Source organism: Myodes glareolus, chromosome 12, assembly GCF_982192425.1.
Source record: "Myodes glareolus chromosome 12, mMyoGla1.1, whole genome shotgun sequence".
NCBI classification, from domain to species: domain Eukaryota; kingdom Metazoa; phylum Chordata; class Mammalia; order Rodentia; family Cricetidae; genus Myodes; species Myodes glareolus.
This window is the reverse complement of record NC_142037.1, coordinates 14,420,857-14,433,896: the sequence shown is the minus strand read 5'-3', so window position 1 is coordinate 14,433,896 and position 13,040 is coordinate 14,420,857. Positions and strand designations below refer to the sequence as shown.

Below are 13,040 nucleotides of genomic sequence, written 5' to 3'. Positions count from 1 at the left end.
ACATAATGATGGGGTTGAAAGGAGGGGATTTCAAGCATGAACATATAAGATGGGGCTTGAAATTTAATTTGAAACATAATGGATTATTCCTTTCGAATACCAGGTAAGCAGATTGCCAGGGATGAGAAGCTACCAAGGAGACAGAAACCAGGGAATGCAGGGTAGGAAGGAGGGTACACAGCCAGTTTTCATCTAAGTGGTTAGGCCTTGTGGAGGAGGTCTGGGGTGGGGGAGGGGAACGTGAAAAAGCTGGTAAACTATGAAGCAAAGAAAAATGTGTAAGCAAAAGCATAGTTCTGGTTTTTACAGCAACCAAAGGGAGAGCTCTGAGATAACAATGCAATCTCTGCTCCACGGAAAAAGAAATACGCATTCCTTGCATTTGCTATTCTCAGTTCAGTTTATTTTATTTGTTTATTATTTATTTCTGGAAAATCATGTGGGGTTTTATGTTCTCTTGCTCTCTCTCTCTGATTCAGTTTGAGTGTTTTAACATCAGGTTAGGTCATGAACTTTGTAAAAATAAATAACCCGAGGTTCATTTGTGCTCATAATAGCATGGTCGTAGTTGTGTGGTTAGCAGTGTGGGGCACTGAAATAAGCAGGCAGGTGTGGAGCACAGCACACCCTCTTCAGGCAGCAGGCTTATACTGAAAACGCCAGGAAGATTATCCACCCAGGAACGAAGTTAGACCCACACCTCACACTATACACAAAAAAGTGAGCTGAAATGAATTGTAGACTTGAAATTTAAGTTCTAAAACTACAGAATTCTTAGAGGAAACCCAACACTAGCCCTCCAAAGCTGTGGATAAGGCAGTGGCTTGTTGGGTTAGAAATAAACACATAATACGAAGGAAGTTAGGTGAATTGGAATTTATCACAATGTGAGGGGCAGGTTCATGTAAGTCTGTGGCAGAATACTGGTTTAGCATGTGCTCCAACATAGGTTCAGTACCAGCACCCACATGGTAGCTCACAAGTGTCTACAACTCTGGTTCCAGAGAATCTAACGCCCTCTTCTGGCTTTTGTGGCATCAGGCACACACATGGTACCCATGTGCAGGCAAAACATCCACCACATAGAAAATATTTTGTTGTTGTTGTTGTTTTTTCGAGACAGGGTTTCTCTGTGTAACAGCCCTGGCTGGCTATCCTGGAACTTGTTCTGTAGACCAGGCTGAGCTCGAACTCAGAGAGGTCTGCCTGCCTCTGCCTCCCGATTAAAGGTGTGCGCCGCTGCTGCACAGCCATAATTTTTTTAAATATAGGGAACAAACTCTACAGAATAAAAAAAAATATTTGAAAATAATCTCTAAGAATTTTGTATCTAGAATATATAAAAGCCTGTTATAATTTGAGATAAATAGATTTGTGATTGTTACTACCACTATTATTGTTTTCTTCTTTAGACAAGGTCTCACCATGTAGCCTTGGCTGGTCTGGAGCTCTATGTAGGCCAGGTTGGCCTTGAACCCACAGAGATCCACCGGCTTCCACCTACTGAGTGTTGGAATTAAAGGCATGTACCCCCATGCCTGGAAAGAGATAAATAAATTTGGTGGGCAAAGGATATTAATAGATTAAAGGAGATAAATGACCATAAATATCTAAGACAATGCTTAGTGTCATTCATCATCAGGGAAATGTAAACCAAAGCTATAGGGAGTTAATACTTCATACCTACTACAATAGCTACAATTTAAAAAGGTGGTGTAGGGCTGGAAAGATAACTCAGCGGTTAAGAGCACTGGCTGCTCTTCCAGAGAACACAGATTCAGTTCCCAGCACCCACATGGCAGCTCACAACTGTAACTCCAGTTGCAGAGTACCACACACTCTCACACAGACATGCATGCAAGCAAAACACCAATGCACATAAATTAAAAAAAAATTTAAAAAAATAGAATGGTGGTTTGAATAGGAATGGTCCCCATAGACTCATGTGTTTGAATGCTTGACCCATAAGGAGGGGCACTATTAGGAGGTGTGGTCTTGCTGGAGTGGGCGTGGCTTTGTTGGAGGAAGTGTGTAACTGTGGAGGCAGGTTTTGAGATCTCATGTGCTCAAGCTACACCCCATGTGAGACACAAGTCTCTTCTGCTGCCTGTTGATCAAGATGTAGAACTCTCAGCTCCGTCTCCAGTACGTCTGCCTGCATGCTGCCATGTCCCACCATGATGATAATGGACTAAACCTTTGAAACTATGCCAGGTCCGATGAAATGTTTTCCTTTATAAGAGTTGCTGTGGTAATGGTGTCTCATCACAGCAATAAAGACAGATGATAGTAGGAAGTGTGGTCTAGGGTCTGGAGAAACCACAGTGCCTTTGTTTGTTTACTTGTCTGACAATTGTTACTTATTCTTTGACAATGTGTATACAACATTCTTTCATTATATTCACCTCCATTTTCTTCTCTTACCTCCCCCAGCTCCCTCTGAAATCCCCCCTTTCCAACACATTCCCCCTTCTACTCTCAAGTTTTTTTTAAAATCTAAACCTATTGAATTTAATTAGGGTCGCTTGTATCTGCATGAATGTGGGATTGTTTATTGGATCATAGGCAATTTACCAGTAGCTACACCCTGGAGAAAAATTAATCTCTCTCCTTAGCAATCTTTACCTGCCAATGGTTCCTCAGCTAGGGGTAGGGCCTAATGTTCTTTTCTCCAACCGATGATGGGATATTGATGGCTTCATCTTACGTAGTTCTTTGCAGGTAACCACAACTACTGGGACTCCATGAAAGCAACAGACAAATCGCATCTAAAAGAGTGTCTCAAAGCTTTCCACCCCACCCTCTGATTTCTATAGAAACTACAGTTCACACAGATTGCCGAAAAGAATGCACAATGGCTGGTTGCTTTGTAACAACTTGGCAGTTCCTTTAAAAAGCCAAACACGGGTTTATTGTAAGATACCCACCAAATTTCTAAGTTGAAACCTTACCGCCAAAGTAATAACACTAAAATATGGCACATCTGATTAGACCACAAGTTCTAGATTAGATCATTGTCTCTCTTATACATGGACATAGCTAGACTACACCATTTATGAAACAACGGGGTTCTGACTAGACACAAATGAACTTCTTAACATCCAAAACTTGAAAGATAATTTTTAAAAGCTGTGTCCTTATAGTATTTTGTAGTCCAAATAGGCAAAGACAGCATATAAGCCTGAAAGCCTATTCCTGGGTATATAGCAAAAATGTTTAGTACATAGAAAGTTGTAGTCCCCATCTGAGGGGAGCAGCTCCCTGTCAAAGTGCTTCCCTTTGCCTTTTCTAAGCTCTGGATTCAACCCCCAGCACCGTGAAACAAAACAAAACGAAGCAAAATTTCTGAAAACCCTAAAAACCAGCTGGGCGGTGGTGGCACATGCCTTTAATCCTAGCACTCTGGAGGCAGAGGCAGGCAGAACTTTGTGAGTTCAAAGCCAGCCTGGTATAGACAATGAATTCCAGAACATCTGGGGCAACACAGAGAAACCCTGTATTGAAAAAAAAAAACCCAAAAAACAGAAATAATAAACCCCTAAAATCCTTGTATGTGATTATTTATAATGTTTAAAAGATGAAAAGAGGGGCGGGAGAGATGGCTCAGTGGTTAAGAGCATTGCCTGCTCTTCCAAAGGTCCTGAGTTCAATTCCCGGCAACCACATGGTGGCTCACAACTATCTGTAATGAGGTCTGGTGCCCTCTTCTGGCCTGCAGACATACACACAGAATATTGTATCCACAATGAATAAATAAATAAATATTTTTTAAAAAAAAAGATGAAAAGAATATGAATTTCTTTCAAGTAATAAAATATGGTATATCCATACAATGGAATACTTTTAGTGTTTTTATTAGCATACATTAATTATATAGGATAGTGGGTTGTGTTGTGACATTTTCATACATGTACACAATGTATTTTTTTTTTTTTATGAAACGCTTCACGAATTTGCGTGTCATCCTTGCGCAGGGGCCATGCTAATCTTCTCTGTATCGTTCCAATTTTAGTATATGTGCTGCCGAAGCGAGCACTACACAATGTATTTTGATCATATTCACAGACATGTTACTCTCTCTTGTCTCTTCTACTCCTGGCAATCTTTCCTCTTCCCACTCCCCACCTCTCTTTTCATGTTTTCAGGTCTGTGTGACCCAGGGAGTTTGGAGGGTAATTTACAGGAGCATGGGTGAGGGTTTGTTTACAGAACTGTGAGCAACTCACCAGTGGCTACTCCACAGGAAAAAATCTCTCTCTTTCTCTCTCTCTGAGCTATCTACCCATTAGCATGTATTGTAATTCTTCAGGAATGGGTGGAGCCCATGAATGCTGCCCTCTTCCATGAAAGAATATTGCTGCAAAGGAATATGGTTCAGTCCTGGGGTGGGGTGGGGGAGACACAACAAACAAACAAAAGAACTTTGTCTGCCAAAGGTTCTGATTTTGATTCCTGCAATGGTTTAAATATGAGATGTCTCCTGTGGGCTCACATGTTTGAATACTTGATTCCTGATGGTAGCGTTGTTTGGGGGGGAGGCTGTGGGAGTTGGGGGATAGAGTGCCTGGCTGGTCGATGTAAGCCACTAAGGTGGGCCTCCAAACACACAGCCTTACCTGTTTCCATCCTGCTCTCCGCTCTCTGGTCCACAGACATGCGAGGAGTCTCAGTTGTTCCATACACCATTCCCTACTACAAGAGCTCCACAGAGCCTTCCCGGCTCTGAGTCACAATGGGGCTGGAGAGATGGATCAGCAGTTAAGAGCATAGGCTGGCCTTCCAGATGACCCCAGTTTTTTTTTTTTGTTGTTGTTGTTGTTTGTTTGTTTTATTTTGGTTTTTCAAAACAGCAAAGCTTTTGTGTGCAGCTTTGGTGCCTGTCCTGGAACTAGTTCATGTAGACCAGGCTGATCTCAAACTCGCAGAGATCCGCCTGTCTCTGCCTCCTGAGTGCTGGGATTAAAGGTGTGCGTCACCACCACCTGGCAAGGACCAGGGTTTAATTCTCAGTGCCTACAACAATTTTAACTCCAGTTCCAGAGGATCCAATGCCCTCTTCTGACCTACTCCAGCACCAGGCACATGTGTGGTGCACAGACACACAGGCAGGCAAAACACCTGCTATAGAACAATCCTTTTGTATACTATAAATATGTGTTACTCTCACTGGCTAATAGAAGCTGATTGACCAATAGTCAGGCGAAAGGTATAGGCGGAGTGATCAAACAGAGGAGAAAGAAAGGTAGAGTCAGAGAGTAGAGAGGAGATTCAGAGAAACAAGATAAATGCACCACGATAATAAAGGTACTGCCATGTGGCAGAGTGTAAATTTACAATGTAGGAGCTAGTTAGTAATAAGCCTGAGCTATTGGTCAAGCTTCTATAAAATATGAAGCCTTTGTGTGGTAATATGGAAGTGGTTCCCATGACAGAAAAACTCTACCTACAAACACCCATTCACATAAAATTTAAAAAGTAACAATAAAAGAGATTTTGAAAATGAATCTTTCCTCCCTGAGTTGTTTCTACCAGGCTCTTTGGTCTCAGTGACATAAAAGTAACTCATGGCTGTTACATGCACGCGCACACACACACACACACACACACAGAACACTGATGCATGCTAATTTGAAATCATGCCGAGTGAATGAAGCCAGATACCCACAAAAGATGATTACATGATTCCATTTGCATGAAGTATCCAGGACAGGGGCAGACCACAGAGGGAGAATTTTCAATGACTATCAGAATGAGACTGGGGTGTACAGAGAGAGCAGGATGCACTGGTGGGCACAGTTCTTCTTTATTTACTTAAGTTTATTTTTAGGGCTTTTTTTTTCTTTAGACAGGCTCTTTCTTCATAGACCTGGCTGTACAGGAACTCACTATCTAAACCAAGCTGGCCTCGAACTCTCCTTAATCCTCTTGAGGGCTGGAACTAAAGATGTGTGTCACCACGCCTGACTGCAGCTCATATTTAATGACCTAAAGTTAATTGTGAGGTCTGCACACTTTTGTGATTGTGCTGTGTCCTACTGAATTGTACTTTCAAAAGAATAAAATTTAGAATTTGAGTTATCTCTTATTAAAGCTATTGTTTTTCAAAATGAGGAAGGAGGAAAAAAACCCTGAAAGATGAAATTGTAAGGCCCGGGCACAGTCTGAGGGTAGTGACAGCGAGACCTGGAATGAAGGCCAGTCTTTTGGAGACCTGAAGCACTCACTACACAGAGCTAGGTCTGTCCTGGAGAGGAGTGGGCCCCGGCCGCTATAGCAGAGGGAGCAGTGAACGAGGCTGGAAGAGAAGCCTGGCAAATTCTGGGGGAGAATTAGTGGAATAAAGTCATCTGACCATGGAGGACAGAAAACTAAGCTCTTAGGTGGAGATCCAGAACTATTTGAAGGTCAATGCATGTCTCAAAATCATGAAAGCAATGCTGAAATAGAATCGACCTAGTAAGAGCATGCATGAGGGAGAGAAAAAGGTGGGTACTAGAATCCAGAGCTGATTACATCTGTTCATAGCTTAGGTGTGGGAAGGGGCAACAAAACAAAACTAAAAATGTAGCTTTGACTTTGGCTGCTAAGTGGCGTGATAGGTGAATGGTGAATGCAGAGGATTTAAGAATTGTTGCTAAGGCCCGTCCCCAATAGTCTAGGCATTTCCGATGACCTAGGGTGCTGTGTTATGCCATTTGAAGCATTCCTCCTAATAACCTGATTGTTTTTTCTTGTACTGAGGATTGAACTCAGGACTTTGAACATACTAGACAAGCACTTTACCACTGAGTTACATCCCCAGCTCTCATTTGGTTGCGGCCATTGTTTTGTAACAATGGAGTCAGAATCCCACTAAATTGCTCAGGCTGGCCTTGAACTTGCTCTGGAGCCCCAGTGAAACTTGAGCTCATGATCTTCCTAGTAGCTAGGATGAGAAGACTGTTTCCATATCTGCTGTGTGAGACTGCGCTTCTCTCTCACTTCTCTTACACACACACACACACACACACACACACACACACACACAGAGAGAGAGAGAGAGAGAGAGAGAGAGAGAGAGAGAGAGAGAGAGAGTTTATAACCATTAAGGTTATAAGACCACATAGGTTACCTGGTTACACAACTCATCCTGAGCCACACAGCTAGCAGGTGGCTTTAGGTCTGAAAAAGAAATGCTTCCAAGCGTTTACATACGGATGGTGGGAAGAGCAATGGAGTTGCTAGATGGGGAGATGCTGAGGGAAGACTTCAGGGTGCTGGGGAAACCTGAAAAGATTTTGTTAAAAAGGGGGGTGGTGGGGGACTGGAGAGATGGCTCAGAGGCTAAGAGCACTGGCTGCTCTTCCAGAGGTCCTGAGTTCAATTCCCAGCAACCACATGGTGGCTCACAACCATCTATGATGAAATCTGGTGCCCTCTTCTGGTGTGCAGGCACACATGCAGGCAGAATGCTGTATACATAATAAATAAATAAATCAAAAAAAAAAAAAGGTGGTGGTGGTGGGGTGGTGCTCAAGCAATGACTCAGCAAGTCTGAGCTGTTCTTGAAGAGGGCTTGGGCTCGATTCTCAACACTTTGGACCTCCGCAGGCATGAGGCACATGTTTGGTGTGTGTTTATATATGCGAGCAACACACACACACACACATAAAATTGAACTTGGGGGTGAAAGTTTTATATCCAGTGGGAAACTCTACAGGGCAATTAGAAAAGTATGCTTGGCGATCTTGAGAGAGGATCAGCTCACATAAGGAATTCATTAAGGTAGAGATTCACCTTAATGGATGGCTCAAACTTCCCAAAGGACACTGCTTCCTGAAGAACAGTTTGAATACAAGAGTCATCCAAGGTGACTGAGGACAGAGAAGAAGGGACCAAAAGGATGGGGGGAAATGAGGTCAGTCTAATGCCAGGCATGGGGGAGGGGCCGGAAGCAGAAGGCATCCATTTCAAGAAAGAAAAGGCCATCGGCAGTATCAGTTGATGCTACAAGGCGCGGAAGAAGTGGTACACTGTCCAAGACAACTCTAGAGAGGAAGGGAAAGTTTTTGTTTTTGTTTTTTTGATGATTTTTTTTTTGGGTGTTTTAGTGTAACAGGGATGGTCTGAAACTCACTTTGTAGATCAGGGCTGGCCTCGAACTCACAGGGATCAAAGGAAAAGATATTAAAGGGAAATTTGTTTGGAAAAGTTGAGCAAGAAATAAATGGGGACTTGTGGGGAGAGTGGGAATAAAAATTCTTTTTCAAAACAAATGAAGCCTGGGTGTGAGTCAAGGGAGGAATAGGGGAGGTCCTGGTAAGCCAGAGGTTAACACAAACCTTTACCAATAAGATAGGGTGGCCTGAGGGTCCCAAACAATTTAAACCGGTGGAAAGGTGCTGCCGGACAGAGCAAACCAGAGTCTAAACATATTGGAACAGATACTGGGGCTACTGGCCAACGGAGGGTGGGGCTGCTTGGGTTATTGTGTGGCTCTGATGGACTCCCTCCAGGAGGTCAGAGCTGGGCGGGGATGTAAGAGGGGAAGGACGTGATTGAAAGATTATTTCAGTACAACTAGGACAGAGGCCCCTAAAGAAAGCCAGCAGTGACCTCACACATGCAAATGTGCCTGGCCTACGGAAGCTGGCCTGGGGACAGGGAGGAGGGCTCCTATTTGTGAATGATTAGGAGCCTAGGGATCTGCCTTCACACCACAGGAAATCCACCTCAGTCCCTGAGGCTTGTTAATAGCTGTGCTAGGCTCCTCCCTGATTTCCAGTGTTATTCATTGTCTAGTCGATTTCTCCTGGTTGGAGTGGCAGGGCCAACCCTCCATTCTGAGAAAATGTTCTCTAGCATTGTCCTTTGTTTCACGGTGTCCTCTGCAAACACATATGCCCTTTGTTGGTTCTGAGGCAGGATTTTCAGGGCCACTGAGAGCCAAGCCAGAAAGTCACCTCCAATTCCAATTGCCCTGAGGCCAATTTACAAGGACAAAAGTATTTTGTTGTTTTTAATCTGCTAGGTCAAAAGGAGGTGCTCTCAGGTGACAGAGAATGACCCAGCAGCTGAACAGCGCCATCTGGTGCTGGGAGGTGTCACTTTGAAGCTTCTCTCCTTTGAACTAATCTCAACAAAACATTAAGGTTTATACTAACTGTAACAGTTCTAGGGGATCTGACGCTTTCTTCTGGCCTCTGTGGGTATCAGGTATGCACGTGGTGCACAGACTTATACGCAGAAAAAACACCCATACACAAAAAATTAAAATAAGAAACAACCCAACAAATTTAGCCAGAGCCGTGGTATAGTGGTGGTAGACTTGAAGCCCAGCAGTTGGGAGGCAGAGAAAGGCAGATCCCTATGAGTTTAAGGCCAGACAGGGCTACACAGTGTGTCTATTTCTCAACATTTTTTTTTTCAGTCAGGAACTGGTGAGATGACTCAGTCTGATGACTTGAGTTCTATGTACAGAATCCACATGATGGAACTGATTACAAGTTGTTCCGAGGCCTCCATGTGCTTGCCATGGCATGTGTGCACCCCCCTCCCCATAAAAAAGTGTAATAAAAAAGCAGATAAGATGGAAGCTTTCATGCTACATGGATTTCATCATAATAATGATTGGAAGCCGATGAGCTTCTGCTGAGACATGATCCTCTTCAAGACTCCCCGCCACCACATGACTGGCGTTTTCTGCTTCAGAGCCTCCCCTTTGCTACACAGCAGGCTCCATTATCTGCACCTCAAAAGCAGAGAGAAAAGCATGTCTTATCAGATGCGTGCTTCTAGTACTATTCACAGATAATGGTCCCTCAAGCATGAAACCGTCGGAGCACCATGCTTGTATGCAATGTCTCTACTTTCTCAATTCTTTCAAAAATATTTATATTAGATTTTATTCCCCCTGCCCCTGTGTGTGTATGCACATGTCCTCTGCACTTTAGTCGAGGAGGACAATTGGAAGTTGGTTCTCTCGTTCCTACATGCGAGACCCAGGGATGGAACTGGGGTTGCCAGGTTCGGCAAAAAGTGCCTTTACCTGCTGGGCCATGTCTAGGGCCCTCCACTTCAATTCTAAGTTACTTTTTACTTTTAGTCCCACATTGGCTCAGAAGAAACCGAAATGTATCATCTTTGATCTGAAGTTTGCTCTTGAACGAAAGGAAATGGAGAAGCAGAAAGCAGAAGAAAGGCTCAGTCTGTTCTCTATTCTCCTGAGGCAGGATAGAAATTCTCCTTTCCAGGTGACAACCCTGCACTGGAAACAGAAGAATGTGCAAACACGTTTTATTCATTCTGTCTGAGTTGGAAGCGTCACCCCAGCCCCTGGCAGTCATCCTTGGGGTGCCAATGGAGCACCAATGGAGCCAAAAGCTCCATCTCAAGACCCCTCCCCCTGGCCCTGGGAGTTGGCTTGGGCCGGACTCCATCTCCAGGAAAGAGCACCAAACGCTGACCCCTCCCCAAGGAGGGTCAGGACCACTCCCACAGGCTATATAGGCTTGTGCTGGACGAAGGAACACATGGTCTCGGGGTTTGTGTGTGGACTCCCTCCTCTCTGTCTCCCCCACCCTACACCATGCTTCCGTGCCACCTGGGAGCGCTGCATTCATTAAACGTGGCCATCTTTGATTTGGCCTAATCTGGTCTAATTGGAGTTATTTTGCGTCTGTGGAGCGGCTCCTCTTAAGGATTTTTCCCAACATATTCATCTTCTTTCCACCATTTCTGACACTTGGAAGCCTAACATTGTTCTCCCTTGTTATTCCATTTCTTTATTCTTTCTTTCAAGTTTTTTAAGACAGGTTTTTTTTTTTTTGTTTTTTGTGTGTAGCACTGGCTGTTCTGAAACTCTGCCTCTACCGCCGGCCTCTTCCTCTTGAGTCCTGGGGTCAAAGGCATATATACCACTGCCAGGCATTATTTCTTTTTTCATTTGGCAGTGCTGGGGATTAATCTCCAGTGTTGTGAATGTAGCAAGTGTTCTGCCACTGAGATTTACTCCCAGTTCTGTAATTTGTCGTTGTTTACTTTCTTTTATGTGTGTTAGTGCTTTGCCTACATGTATGTGTACCATGTGTGTGACTGGTGTGCATGAATGCCAGAATAGGGCATCGGGTCCCCTATGACTAGAGTTCTAGGTAGTTATGAGACACTTCAAAGGCGCTAGAATTCAAATGTGGGTCCTCCAGAAGATCAGCCAGTGATCAGAGGGGGGGAGGGGGAGGAGAGGAGAGGAGCAGCTACTTCTTTGGGACAGATATGGAAAGGGAGAGAGTGGATGGGGCTTGTCTCTTAAAGGGACAGGAAGACCATTACCTTCCCGTCTCTTTTTTATAATAAAAAGATGGGAGGTTAGACACAACAGGTTAAAGGAATAGGGGCGATGGATTCTCAAGACTGCTTCCTGCTTATTTGTGGGCATTGTCTTGGGGGGGGTGCCTGAGAAAGCTGGGTGCTGGTTACATCCTGGGGTAGCTGATCTCTTTGCTACTATCCGGTGTTTGTGGTATGGAAATGTCTGGTGTCTCTCACACCCGTTTTAAGGTATTGGCAGAACAGAGGACAAAGTTAAGTTTAGGGAAAAAAAAATAGGGAATTGAGAGGGATGTATCTGACCTGTTTAAGGTGAGTCCTTCAATTCGGCTCCCTGGAACTTACAAGAATTTTTTTGGATTTGTGAAAACATAAGTTCATATCAGAATGACTATGACAGATATTTTTTGCACAATAAAAAGTATTTTTAAGACTATGGAAGGCAGAATGAGAGAGAAATTTGATTAACTTGTATTTGTCCTCACACCTTTATAACTTGTACTTGTTATTTTACTGAAATTGTTTGGTGAGGCTGTCCTTTTAAACTGACAAAACCTCTCAGCTGTCAAACTGCACCAGAGATCTTTCAGAAGGACAAAATTTCACTTGAGGAGTTACTGATTAAAAAATGACAGAGAACTTACTTGGTTGGCCCCTAGAGCTACTCCTCAGGGTCCTCCATGGTCGCTGAAGGTCGTATTTGCCTTTTGCTGTTTAGCACAGGGCCTGTCAGACTCCAGAAGATCTTGTGGGCTGAGAAATCTGTATGAAGACAAGCCTACATTGACCTGAGCAGCTAAGTTGTCGATTCCAGTGATTCTGTCCACTGTCTGGTGATCTTCAGTTTAGATAAAGGCAGTTTTGTCCAGCGGTCAGCACTTGGCAGTTGAAGTGAATTGCAGAGGGACATTGTTCTGTGCCCATTTGTCTTCTGCCTTCTTTGGAGGAAATAGAGTGCTGCTGCTAGGAGCCAACCTGTCTCTTTTTGTTATGAAAATTCTTTTAACAATTAAATATTTAATGCCATATTCCCCAGATCTCTGAGCAGTTGAGGGCTGTTTATTAGGTATAACTACAGTATAGAATCTGCCTGGAGAGCTGGGTCCAAGCTTGACTGTACTGGCTCTCAACTTAACAGGTAAGATTTACACTCGTAAAAAGACAGAAAGAAAAAACTGCTTGCAATAGAAGGTTAATGGCAGAACTGACAATAGTAATATATTTTAAATCAGGGTTGGGTTAAATATACTATATTTTTGTAGGAGACTTAAAAGTACATACCAATTTAAAACATGAAACTTAATTGCTTTGCAGTCTGGAATGAGATACAATAAACAGACAATTATAACATTTAACAGTAAACATAGGTGCATTTAAGTTACATGTGTGTCCACACACACAGAGTGAACAGGAATTGGGTGAAGCGAATGCTCTTGGTGGGCCCTACCAAAGGCATGCCTCTATGCAAAACACACAGGTAACAGGGTCAACACCAGGGAACCAGGCAGGGAATACCTCAGTAAATATGGTGGAACTTGGTCACCTGACTTGGCTCTCAGTTAAGATGGTGGTGAAGTTACCTGACCTCAGTTAAGATGGTGGTAAGGTTACCTGACCTCAGTCAAATGGCAGCAGTCACATGACATGTATGGAAGAGAGACCTAAAGGCGTGATCTGCCCTGTTGTGGAGCACCGTGCCACAAGCCGCAGCAGGGAGCAAAGGCAGGAATTGAAAA

General features: G+C 43.7%; 1 non-coding gene across 1 annotated transcript; it reads right to left on the bottom strand.

Moving 5' to 3' along the window:
* Positions 1 to 3,929: 3,929 nt before the first annotated feature.
* LOC148120125 (U6 spliceosomal RNA) lies at positions 3,930 to 4,036 on the bottom strand. Its single transcript, XR_015734655.1, has one exon. It is a non-coding gene; the product is annotated as a U6 spliceosomal RNA (small nuclear RNA).
* Between the last annotated feature and the right edge of the window lie 9,004 nt (positions 4,037 to 13,040).